Here is a 13540-nt window from a genome sequence, read left to right on the forward strand (position 1 = left end):
TTTTTTTTTTATGGGAAGATTCACCCTGAGCTAACATCTATTTCCAATCTTCGTCTTTTTGTATGTGAGCCTCTGCCACAGCATGGTCACTGACAGACGAGTGGTATAGGTCCGCTCCCAGGAACAGAACTCAAGCTGCCGATGCAGAGTACATTGCACTTTACCACTAGGCCACTGGGGCTGGCCCCCAAATACTCTTAATGAATTGGTAAGATATTACTGTTTCCTTTAACTTATGAGGAAATGAAACTGGAAAATTAAAGTTGATTTGAGCCTACACACTCCAATAATGGTGAGTAGTGACTAACATCTCTGACTTTGGAATTATAATCCAATGTTCTTTCTTATCTTAGACACAAGAAACTCTGTATGACTGTGAAGCATATTTAACACCAAGGCATTGCACAGATGGAGAACTGCAAATGCTAAGAACCTGGCCAATTTCCCTTTGGGAGTTCCAGTACTACTGTTCCCTCCCCCTTATTCTCTGCAGAACACACATTTTGAAGCCAAGACAATAGGTTTATTGAGATGCTTTACTGGGGACATGGCCAGGACCATTCATAACTGAGACATTTTACAAGGTTTGGCCAAGAGACCCTGCTGCATTTTCCACGTGATACTTTTTTTTTTTAACGGAAGATGTGGTTTGAGGATTTACTATCTCTCAGCAGTTAGAAATTGTTAATTCACTTTTTCTCCATTTGAGAGGCTTGTGAAATTAAGCTGCGATTGACTTGTAGTGGAATATGGAGTAGAGAAAAACAAACCATTTGAAGTGGGATACAGATTGGAGAAAAACACATTGTATTATCTTAGTCAAGGACGCCAATGACTGGAAGAAGATGACTGAAATGAGTTGCTATCTGCTAGACCCCAGCATGTGGCAGACAAACAGAAAACAATGAGGTCATGCAGAAGTGGCTCATTAGCCCTAACACAATAACAATCTTAATAGAAGCCTGATTGGTGCTTGGTGTCATGTTAAAAAAACACTGGACTGGAAGTCAGGATACGTGGGTTCTAGTCTTAGTTTTACTAGTAACCAGATGTATGAGTTTAGTCAATTCCTCTTGTTTGGTCTCAGTTTCCCTATTTATGAACAAATAATGAAAGGATAAGCTTAGATGATACTTTCCAGCTTGGCGATCGATCTCTCCATATATTTGTTTAGCACCTACTGTATGCCAGGAACTTTATTACATGCTATAAATACATTAATAGACAAAACAGACTTGATTTCTCCCTTTATTTCAACATGAAGAAAGAGCCAAGAAATTGGTTTATAAGTCCGGGCCTTAAACATTCCTGAGGAGTACGAAAGTCCCAGGGGTTCTCTTGCTGTGCCTGAACGGGGCTATGTATTTGTATTAAAATTGCAACTTTACTGTTACTCCCCACTTTATGCTCCTATTACTATTTGCTGGAGTGACAGTAAGCACCTCCTCGCCAGTCTCTCCATCTCCATTCTCAGTCCATCCCTATAACCATGCAAATTGCTATCAGGAATTGCTGTCAGTTTTCCGAGAAACTATTAATATCTTTCCCTTTTTAAAAAAATCTTTTTTTTCCATGGAAAACAAAAGCATGTACAAATTTTTCTTATTGACGTCTGAATCCTGGTGTATAAGCCAGCACTTGGTGGCACAGTAGGCACTCTAAGTATTTGTGAATTGATTGGATCCCCTTTTGGTAGGATATTTCTCTAGCCATTGTGTCTCTCATACCGCAAGCTCTCAATAAATAACTGGTGATTGTTGCCTAACCAGAGTTAGGCAATGGTCTGTGAACTGGAACCACACCATTCAGCTTCACCTGGGAGCTTATTAGAAATGCAAACTCTTGAGACATGTCTCAAGTATCTTTGAGGGTGGGGACTAAGGAATTTCCGGACTTCTCCAAAATTCTTATACATGCTAAAGTTTGAGCAGCATGTCCCTAAATCATTACCAGAATCTAATTTATAGACTCTGACTCATTTTTCATTTAATAAAAATGCGGTTATTTAACCAGTGCCAAAACACTTTGGCCAGGGATTTCGCTAGTTGATAAAATCTAAAGAAAAAGCCAGAACAAAGCCTAAGCATTGAGAGAGTTGAGACAAATGCCAAGAAATTTTCTGAGCTTCTTTGCTTATCATAGCTCCACTGTTGTCTTTAGCTCTTCGTCCAAGGAAAAAGAGCAAAAGCAAACACTTGCCAAGGATGCATTATGTGATCAAGCTCCCCTATACTAAAATGTTGATGTGTGAGGCAAAGGTGAGAGAGGTGTTAGTATGCTCATCCTCTTAGATGATACAACTTTAATTTACAGAGACCTCCATCATACCAATCCTTTATTCACTAATTAGATCATCTATTCTTTCAACTATTGTTTACTAGGGGCCTACCATATGTAATCACTATGCTAATAATTGTGGCGTTAGGGAATTAAAAGGCACAGTCTTTGTACTCGAATTGCTGACAGTATAATAAAGGAAACACACAATAAATGTGTGATTTCAAAACCATGCCGTTTGTATTAACTAGGAGTAAACACCAGCTGTCAACCAGACCCACACACGGGCCGTAATCCAGCTTCAAGGGCTCAGGGAGGCTTCTTGAAGGAATTGGTATGTTGGCTGAGGCCAGGAGCACAAGTAGGAGTTATCCAGGCTAAGGGTGCAAGGAGAAGGGATGGAGTGGGGAATAAGGTAAAAGGATGTTTCAAGTAAAGGAAATTGCATTTGCGTGGGCCAGAAAACAAGGTGGGAACAGCAACAAGGTGCCTTCATGGGACTGGATGGAGCATAGAGAACAAAAAGGGGTGAGGAAGTATGAGGGTGTTGAGACACAAGGACAAATCATGAAGGCCTCCAAGGCTATATTAAAGCGTTTGAACTTTACCCTAAAGAATGAAATTAGCATGAGTTGGGGGAGGAGAGGAGGTGAGAGTTAGAGGAGGTGCGAGTTAGCCAGAAAGAAATGAAGGGGTTTGAATCATCGAAGTAGCCACAGCCTAATTTCTGTTTTAGAAGACTCATCTGGCTCGACTGTGTATGACTGATTGGAATGGGGCAAGACTGGAGGCAGAGAGGCCCAATGGAAGTATTGCGACCTGAACCAAGTCACGATGGGAAAGGAAGAAAGGATGGCTTCAAGAGGTTAAGTGTTAAGAAGCAACAGGCTTGATGTACTATTGGATGTGGGGTGGTAAACAGGTCTAAGATGGTACCTAAATTGGGTCTTGGGACAAGCAGTGGTTATGGATTCACTGAGACAGGGAATTTAAGAATTTCATTGGGATGGGGGAATCGGGGGGTGGGCAGCACTAGTTGAGAGAGAGCGATGATGAAGCTTTAATCTCAATATGGGATGTCTTTTGAAAGCTGGAAATCTGTTGCTCTTCAAAGGCACGCTGTGAGACCACCAGCACTGTTCTGAATGTTTCACAGATATTTCTGAATCAATATGCTCCACTGCACAGAACACGGTCTGCTGAGCACCCTGGATTGAAGAGGAGGCTTAGCCATAAGACAGCTCTTTGTCTCATCATCCAGTTCAGTGAGCCAAGGAAAAGTCTGAAGGCCAAAGACTACCCCTGAGTTTCTCTATAACCTCTGTATTTTCGTTTTTTAATTTGTGAAGCGAGAGAAATATTATATTAATCTACTTTGCACAGCTGCCCTAAGGCATTTTCACTTAAAATAAATATAAAATATTGTACAAAAATATGGCCATAAATACAGAACAACAGCCTTTAAAAACAAAACAACAACAAAGAGAATCCTAATCTGTAAAACGTTTTACCAGTAAGTCTGGAACTTCTTTGAAGCCACAAATCCTGAGTTTTATAAACTGAGTGTTTACTACTCCATCCCTCAGCATGAGATCAGGGAGAATATAATATTTCCTCTTATGTAATTAAAAGCAAGTAAAATGTTAACCTTATGGGATCAGCCCCATGGCTGAGTGGTTAAATTCTCATGCTTAATTTCAGTGGCTTGGGGTTCACCAGTTGGAACCCTGGGCACGGACCTAGCACTGCTCATCAAGCCATGCTGAGGCAGTATCCCACATAGAAGAATTAGAAGGACATACAACTAGGGGATAAAACTATGTACTGGGGGGCTTTCAGGAGGGGAAAAAAAAGAGGAAGATTGGCAACAGATGTTAGCTCAGGGCCAATCTTCCTCACCAAAAAAAAAAAAAAAAACCCAAAAAACTTAACCTTAGAAACTTTTGCTTTTGGATTAGAAACCCAGGACACTTTGCATGCACTACTGCTTCATGTCTAAGCTTTTGGCCACCAGTTCTTTATGACTATCCTGTTTAAGTGTTCTATTATCTCATTTCAATTTGAAGATGATATTTTGAAGGGAAAAAACTCCCATGATTATTTTCAGATAATTTGAACCTTAGTCCCAGCTTTGATATTGCCTAGTTGGGTAACTCTTGGGAAGGCCTCCTTGTCTCTTAAGCCTCAATTACTTCATCTATTCTATGGAAAGCAGGTTATAGTTCTTGCTTTGCTTTCCTCACTGACATGACTAAACATTTATTTAGGAAGGATTTACTTAGGACTTACTGTGTACTTTGCAGTTTGCTAGGTTTGGTGAAGCAGAGGGAATGCATAGCATGGCTGGGGAGATGCATGTTTTGGAAACATTACAAAACAACCTGGCATTTACTGTTCATTTCTTCAAATGACTACAGAAGGACAAAGAACAGAACAACTAATGGCCTTGGCAAATCAAGAAAGGTTTCCTAAGTGAGTAAATATTAGAGCTATATCTTAAAGGATGGGGTTTAGTAAATGGGTGGTTGAAAACCTTTTTTTGCATTTGGAGTAGCATATAATAAAGACACAGGGTCATGCTTGTGGATTATGAGTTAATTATTTATGTTGAATCGTTCTTATCTATACGTATGAGTACGACCGAAAAGAAAGATGCAAGATTCTAATCTTTTCCATCAACAAGGCCCATACCATTACCCATCATTACCTCTCTTACTCGAACTATCCAAGTATGCCCTTGTAACACCCCAGTGTGAGAGCTGCGCATGGACACTGTGGTCTGAAATAAGGGCAATGTTATGACCCAGAGGATATGACACAAGGAATCCAAGAGCAATGAACTGGAAAGAGGAATATGAGTCAAAGTCTTCAGTGGTCAACAAGGTTCAAAGCCAAGGAATCCTGGTACCCAAGCCAAGTCCAAGGGCAGAAGGAAGGCCACGTGATGGGGATGAAATCAAGGGTTCAGTGCAGGATGGAAAGTGGCATGGCACAAGATCAGGAAAGGAGGAAAGGCCTGCAATCCACTACTGGAGTATTGTACCTTTCTTTTATTGGTTTAGGCCATATGGAATGAATTGTATATGGTCAGTTTTATTTTTTTCCTAATTCTGCTTTTTGTATTTTCTTAATTCTGCTTCTTGTAAATTATTTTATCTCTATCTTGGTTTAAAAAGAGTTCCGACTTTTGAATCCAGCTTTAGCTTTCCATCTATCTTTACCTTTGCCCTACCCACCATAGACATTAATTCATTCCACAGATAGTCTAATTCTCTCCTTTCTTATTTCTTGTAAGCTATTTTTTTAAAATGTTCATCCAAATTTTATTCAAATACCTATTGATAAAATAAATTAAATCATTTTTGCTTATAAGATTTTCCTTTGAAAATCTGAAGTGAAGGTTGAAAAATATGTTATACTCAGGATGCAAGAAAAGACATTTTCACATCATTTGCAAAGGGGTAGGGAAATATTTGTAAATATCTTATAAATGAAGAATGTGATAACCATTGATCGAGTAGTTTTAATCACAACATTGAGCAAAATTCTTAGGGCCAAAACTCAATTTCACTATTTTTCAAAGAAATACAAAATATAATAGTAAGATACTGTTTATACTATAGCAGATTTTTAAATTTTAAAGAAAAATTTTAATACCCCATGTTGGCAAAGAAGTGATGAAATGGACATTCTCTAGGACTACTAACGCAAATTTAAAATAGCCAGATCTTTCTAGGGAGCAGGTTGACTATGCATGTAAAACTTTAAAATGTCTTTCATACCATTTGTCTTGGGAAATTCACTTCAAGACATTTGGCTTTTAGATGGAAATTATTATGGCCCCAATTTCAGAAGTTTCACAATGAAGGAGGTGAAGCAATGTATATACATCCCTGGGATGAAAGACCTTTTTAAGTTAATTTTAAATACTCTCTAAGCTCTTCCTTTCTCTCATTGGCAACAGAATCGCAAATTCTAAACCACACTTTATGTAAAAACCATACATTGGGCATTTTTAACTCCATGTTTGGGTCAATCTGAACGTTAGTGTGATGCCATTAACTTATGCTTTTTTTCTTTTTTAAAAATTAGTAAATTATGTCTTTATTTGAGATCTACCTTGCTTTTCAAATGGGGATTTTCTTTTAATTTTATTAAAAAGAAGTTATAGGTATTTAAGATAAAAATTTGAGTAGCTTAGAGCCTAAGAACAACCAATGTGCTCCAAATACCACAAATACATATATAATGTTAAAAACATAAAGCAGGGGCTGGCCGGGTGGCATAGTGGTTAAGTTCGCACACTCCACTTTGGTGGCTCGGAGTTCACAGGTTTGGATCCTGGGCGTGGACTTCACATACTACTCATCAAGGCATACTTTGGCAGCATCCCACATACAAGACAGAGGAAGACTGGCACAGCTGTTGGTTCAGGGACCATCTTCCTCAAGCAAAAAAGGTAAGATTGGCAACGGATGTCAGCTCAGGGCCAGTCTCCCTCATCAAGGAGAAAAAAAATGGTAAAACAAAATTAATCATTTCCTTTTCTTAATAACATTTTTTACTGAGTTCTTTGGTCTGATACTTATATTTTATGTATTATCTTTTATATAATACTTTAAATTTTATAAAAGTTTTTTAAAATGTAATATTGTTTATTTCTAACAACAATCTTATGAACAAGGCTCTAACTTTATTCTATTTTACAGATAATGAAATCGAGTCTCAGAGTGGTGAAGTGACTTGCAGAAGATTTCAGCTAATAGTTCCTAACTGGGCCTCAGAACCACATCTTCTGTCTCTAGGACCCAAGCTGTTTGTATAACACCAGATGGCTTCCTGGTCTCCAGGAGAAGATCTACTCCAGAAGCTTTGCAATGTTTCCTTCCTGGATTATACATGTTTTCAAGAGGTTTTCTCAGTGGACCCTCTATCTGTGTCTGAGACCAGAACACTCAAGGGCCTGTAGGAGTCCTCTCTCCACAGACCCTTGATTCACAGTTGCTTTCCCAAGATCCTCACCCATTTTCACATCAAGGTCCTGTCCTACATCAGTGCAACTTCACCAAGGCCACATTCTGGTCCTTGAGGCATCTCTCTTGTTGTTATGACCTTCTCACGCTCCCTGTGCACCCACAAGATTCTTGGCTGGACAACTATATATCATAGTCTGGCAAGCCCTGAGATATTTCTAAATTTAGCCTAATATTTATATTTCTCTTCTATATCCTAGAAATGTCATTGCATGTACTAAGCAGCTTTCTGGAGCCCAACTTCAAATCAGGCATACACACCTTTCTTGACTTATGTGGGGGTTACATCCTGATAGATCCATCATACATTGAAAATATCATAAGCTGAAAATGTATTTAATACACTTAACGTACTAAACATCATAGCTTAGCCTAACCTACCTTAAATGTGCTCAGAAAACTTACATTAGCCTACAGTTGGGCAAAATCATCTAACACAAAGCCTATTTTATAATAAAGTATTGAATATCTCATGTAATTTATTGAATACTGTGCTGAATGTGACAAACTATGATTATGTGGGTACAGAATGGTTGTAAGTGTATCAGCTATTTACCCTCATGATTGCATGGTTGACTGGGAGCTGCTGCCCAGCCACGTGAGACAGTATCCTACAGCATATTGCTTGCCCAGGAAAAGATCAAAATTCAAAATTCAAAGCAGAGTTTCTACAGAATGCATGTCGCTTTTGCAACACCGTAAAGTTGAAAAATCGTTAAGTCAAAACATCGTAAGTCAGGGACCATCTGTACTTGGAAACTGAAGAAATATTTAAGCTGCTTCTGAACTGGTTGTGAAAGTGACAGCATATAATATATTGTTACTTATAAAAGCTTCGTAGATGTTGCCAGATGCTATAGAATTCCCCTGAGAGTATTGGCTTTTGCTCTGGCGTCAAGCAATGAAGAGTGACAATTTACATGGGATGAATTGACTACTAAATTCGGTAAACTCCTCGCTGTGATATTTAAGACCCACCACCATGCTGCTTAAACTTGCTTTTCAGTCCCTTGTATCAGATCTCAAAGGTCCAGCTAATACAAATTCCTTTTTTTCAAACATGCCATTTCTGTTCACATTTCGTGACTCTACTCATGCCAAGCCTTTGACCTGGCAGAATAGTCCAGTTGCTAGTAAAAGCCTACATTTGCATAATCATCTCCATATATATTATTTTACATGGTCTTTACAATAGCCCGTTGACATTTTGTAAGTGAAAAAACAAGAAAATTCAGGAGGGAAATACCTTACTGAATGTTTCACTTCTAGAAAGTTACAGGTCTGGGATTTGAATCTAGTCTTCAAAGCTTCACCGTGCCATACTGCCTCTCTTGGCACAATTTAATTGAAATTCACAGAAAGATTCTTTCAGTAAATATGGTCACATATTTATGTGGTCTAATGAGATTATATATTAACAAACTAATATAAATATCATTGGGATAAAAGATTACAGAAAATAAAAGAATTTAGACATTTAAGAACAGCAAGAAATAGAGAGAGGCGTCCTTCACACATAGTATTTCCTCTGCCTAAAACATTCTTTGCCTTCCTGTTTTCCTAATTCTTATCCATTATTAAGATCTTAGATTAAATGTCACTTCCCATACAGAACCTTTTCTGACTTTCCCTTTCAAGACTGGAATAAATGGCCTTGTCATGGGATCCTGTGGCACTGTGATTTCTTGATAATAGCAGTTAACACATTTTTTTATTCCTTTTCAAATTTTCTCTCTTTGCTGTTAGATTGAAAGCTCCATAAAGGCCAAACACTGTATCCTTTAATGTGTACCAGCACCATACATATCTCCTTGCGCGTGGTAGTCATTAATATTTAATAAATTAAACAAAGAAAACAGAGAAAAAAGAAAAGGAAAGAAAAAAAGAAAAAGGTTATAGAAAGCCCTTAGACTCTAGAGTCAGACCAAACTTAGCCATTTAGGAGGTTTCTGACTTTGGATATTTACTCAACTTCTCTCGGTCTACAGATTCTCATCAGTAAAAGAGTCATACTAGCTAGAATAACAGCTATTTATAAGAGATCTTATGAAGTGCTTGGAACAAAATAAACAAACGAAAAGAATTTCTTTCTGACATCCAATTCCATGACGTGCTCTCAGAGTCACAGTGTGATTCTGCAGTAACTCTGCTTCTAGTCTTTTGGTAGCGTTCCTCTGATAACTCTATCCATGTTCTAACCTTGCAGAGAGAGCCCTTGGATATTTCAAAATCAACACCACAAACTTGAATTCATTGTCTTTCCTCTCAAGACATTTCTTCCCCCTTTATTCTCTATTCCAGTTAAAGGTACCACCATCCACGCAAAAGACCCAGTCAGAGCCAGAACCCTTGTCTCCTACCCTCGCCACTCTCAATGCTTTCCTTAGTCTATAGCAGTCCTTCTCACTTAAGCATAATTTTGTCTTCTAGAGGACATTTGGTGATGTCTGGAGACATTTTTCGTTGTCACAATGGGAAGAGGGTTTAGCATATAGTAGGTAGAGGACAAGGATGCTGCTAAACATCTTACAATGCACAGGACAGCTCCCATAACAAAGAATTGTTCACCCAAGGTATCAATAGGGCTGAGGCTGAGAAACCTTGGTGTACAGCAAGGCATTAGTAGACTTTCAAACTGGCATTCTAATCATTCATCTTTGAAACTGTTGGCAGTACTGCATAACTTGTTGGTGGACAAAAGGGGTGGCATCCTCTAGAAAGTGCTGTAATTGCCCCAAATTTCAGCAGAATTGTGGCAAGTTTTCTGGTGAGACCCTACATCAACTGTTTTGGAAGGAGTTATATAGATTCTCTAGATTGTCTCTAGAACAGCAATCTGAAAGGATGGTCCTGGGACCCCTGGAGGCTCTGGAGACATTTTCAGGGCATATTCAAGGTTAAAGTCATTTTTACAATAATATTAAGATATTTGCCTTTTTCACTCATTGTCTTATGAGAGTAAAATGGAGTTTTCCAGAGTCTACATGACGTTCGATAATACAAGATATTAAATTGAGAAGCAAGTATGAGTATCAAGCTGCTTTCTATAAACCAGACATTAAAGAGGTTTGCAAAAATGTATAAAATGCCTCTCTCCTTACAATTTTTTGTTCTTTAAAACTATGGTTATTTTTAATGAAAATATGTTATTTTTGTTAATATATAATGGATTTATTGTTACTTAAAAGTAATTAATAAATAAATAACTTTGAAAGCCCTTGGTTTTCATTTCTAATATAGGAAATATCAGTAGATATAGCCCAAATAAACAGAAGCACTTTGGGATTCTCGATAACTTTTCCGAGTGTAAAGGGGTCAACAGACCAAAAAGTTTGAGAATCATTATTGTAGTGCAGTGCTTCTCATACTTTAATTTGTGTTTTAAATCTATATATACATATAATACATTAAAACATATTTTTGGATTCAGTAGGGATAATGGTTAATTTTATGGGTCACCTTGACTGGGCCATGGGGTGCTCAGGCATTTGGTCGAACATTGTTCTGGATGTGTCTGTGAGAGTGTTTCTGCATGAGATTAACATTTGAATCCATAGACTGAGTAAAGTAGATTGCCCTGCCTAATGTGAGTAGGCTCCATCCAACACTTGAAGGCTGCAAAGGACCAAGAAGACTGACCCTCCTTAGAACACAAGAATTCCTCCAGCCTGGCTGCCTTGAACTGGGATGTTGGTTTTTTTCCCACCTTCTGACTTGAACAGAAACATTGGCTCTTCTGAATCTCAAGCCTGCTAGCATTGAGACCTCAATTATATCTTCAGCTTTTCTGGTTCTCAGCCCTTCAGACTCAGACTGGAACTACACCAATGGCTCTCATAGATCTCCAGCTTGTCCACTGCATATCTTGGGACTTAGTCTCCATAATGGCATGAGCCACTTTCTTATAACAAATCTCTTTACATGTATGTATCTCCTATTGGTTCTGTTTCTCTGGAGAATGCTGACTAAAACAGTAGCTGTGGGGTGGGGCCTCAGATTCTGCCTTGTGATATTGATTGTAAACAAATAGATAGCCAGTTATTTCTCCATCAAAGATGGGTTTATTCAGGATCAATGAAGAATTGCAGTTCAGGATCTGCAACCATGGTGAGCCACGTGCAACTTCTGACAACAAGGGGAGAAGACACTGTTTTACAGAGAGGGAGAGCAAGTTGAGAGGGCTACTGTAAACAGAGCCCACTGAAGGCATTGAGAGTTCCAAGTGTAGTGGCTTTTCATTGGCTGAGTTCTGACAGTGTTGTTGGCTGAGCTCTTGCTGGGCAAGAAGAAGTCTTTCTTTGTCCCATTGGGCTCCGCCATTGCCACAGGGCATGAGAGCTCTCCCGTCTGGCCTCCAGATTCCATTTTAAATGATGCTTCTGTTTATTAATTTTCACCCTAACAACCTCCCAGCTGATGCTGATGTTGCTGGTCCATGGACCACACTTCCAGTGGCAAAGGTCAGAGCATCAACATCACCTGGGAGTTTATTAGAAATATAGAATCTAGGGGCCAGCCTCATGGCATAGTGGTTACGTTTGTGTACTCTGCTTCAGCAGTCTGGGATATGCGGGTTTAGATCCTGGGAGCAGACCTACACACCACTCATTGAGCCATGCTGTTGTGGCATCCCCCATATAAAATAGAGGAAGATTGCCATAGATGTTAGCTCAGAGGCAATCTTCCTTACCAAAAAAAAAGAAATATAGAATCTCAGACCTGGCCAAAGACCTGCTGAATCAGAATCTTCATTTGATCAAGATCCCCAGGTGGTTCATTTACAAATTACAACTTAAGAGACGCTGCTCTAGGCAATAGTTCTCAACCCTGATTACATAGTAGAATCATCTGAATAGCTTAAAAGACATGATGGTTGGACTCCACCCCAATTAAATCAGAATCTCAGAGAACAGGGCCTAGACAACCTTATGTTTTAAAAGCTGAACAGATGGCATTAATGCACAGTCATGAATGAAAACCAGTGGTCTAAAGAAAAGACTGGCAATCAACAGTTGCAATCTTTGAGGCTTTTAGTAAACTACAATTAATTACCTAGGGTATGGGATGAGAGTAAAAGATGCCAGCTAGCCACTTGGTGTTTCTGGATGTGGAGTCAACAGATAATCAAGTAGTCAAACTCTTGAATAAGACATCAAAGGAAATTATGGCACTACTGTCTGTATGAAGAGACTGTATAACTTCTTGTGTGTTTGATATCATTCTTCGTGGGCTGGGGTCTTAGCTTTGAGTATTTACTGAAAATTCTTCCTAAGTCTAGGGTTCTGACATTGTTATGTACTGCATTATAGAAGTAGACCCATGGAGCCTGAAGTGATCTTAGGGATTATCTAGTCTAATTACTTTATTTATAGATGGGGAAACTGAGGCTCAGAGAGGGCAATCCACTCACTGTAGGAGGCAGCATAGTGTAACGGAGGCAACAGACCTAGTTCAACTGAGAGCTCTTACACCTCTTCTGGAGTCATCCTTTTGTTCTAAGAACAAGTTGCACACTACAGCCAGCACTACCAGAAGTCTAGAAGTACAATAAGAAGAATGCCTCCACTAAAACTTTGCCAAACTGGCTACTGAGTATATAAAATACCATATTGAGCATGGTACTGACTATATAAATACTGAGTATATAAAATATATATACTATTTATATATATATATATATATATATATTCATCATTCAACAACTGTTTACTGAACTTCTGCCAAGTGGTGCCGGGGACTTACAGGACATCATTAAAAGTAGTTACTTTGGGGCCAGCCCCAGTGGCCTAGTGGTTAAATTTGGCTTGCTCAGCTTTGGCTGCCTGGGTTTGGTTCCTGGGCATGGACCTACACTGCTCCGTTAGTGGCCATGCTGTGCTGGCAGCCTACATACTAAAAAAAAGTAGAGGAAGATTGGCATGGACATTAGTTCAGGGCAAATCTTCCTCAGCAAAAAAAAAAAAAACAAACAAAAGTAGTTATTTTGTCATGCTACAATTAATTTGTAGATGTATTTAATAGAGCCCAGGTCTCCTGATTTCCACTTCAGTGTTTATGTAACTGCATGTCATACTATCCTCTTTGACGGAGGAAGATGGCTGAAAAATTGAATTATTCACCCAGCTGGGAAAGTGGGATTGGGATCTTGATTCTGGACTGATTACACTGCTCTCTGCAAAGAGACTGGGGCCCTAAGAGCAGAAATTGATGTTGGAAATCATTAGTAACTG

The sequence above is a fragment of the Equus przewalskii genome, chromosome 18 (assembly GCF_037783145.1).
Source record: "Equus przewalskii isolate Varuska chromosome 18, EquPr2, whole genome shotgun sequence".
NCBI lineage: Eukaryota > Metazoa > Chordata > Mammalia > Perissodactyla > Equidae > Equus > Equus przewalskii.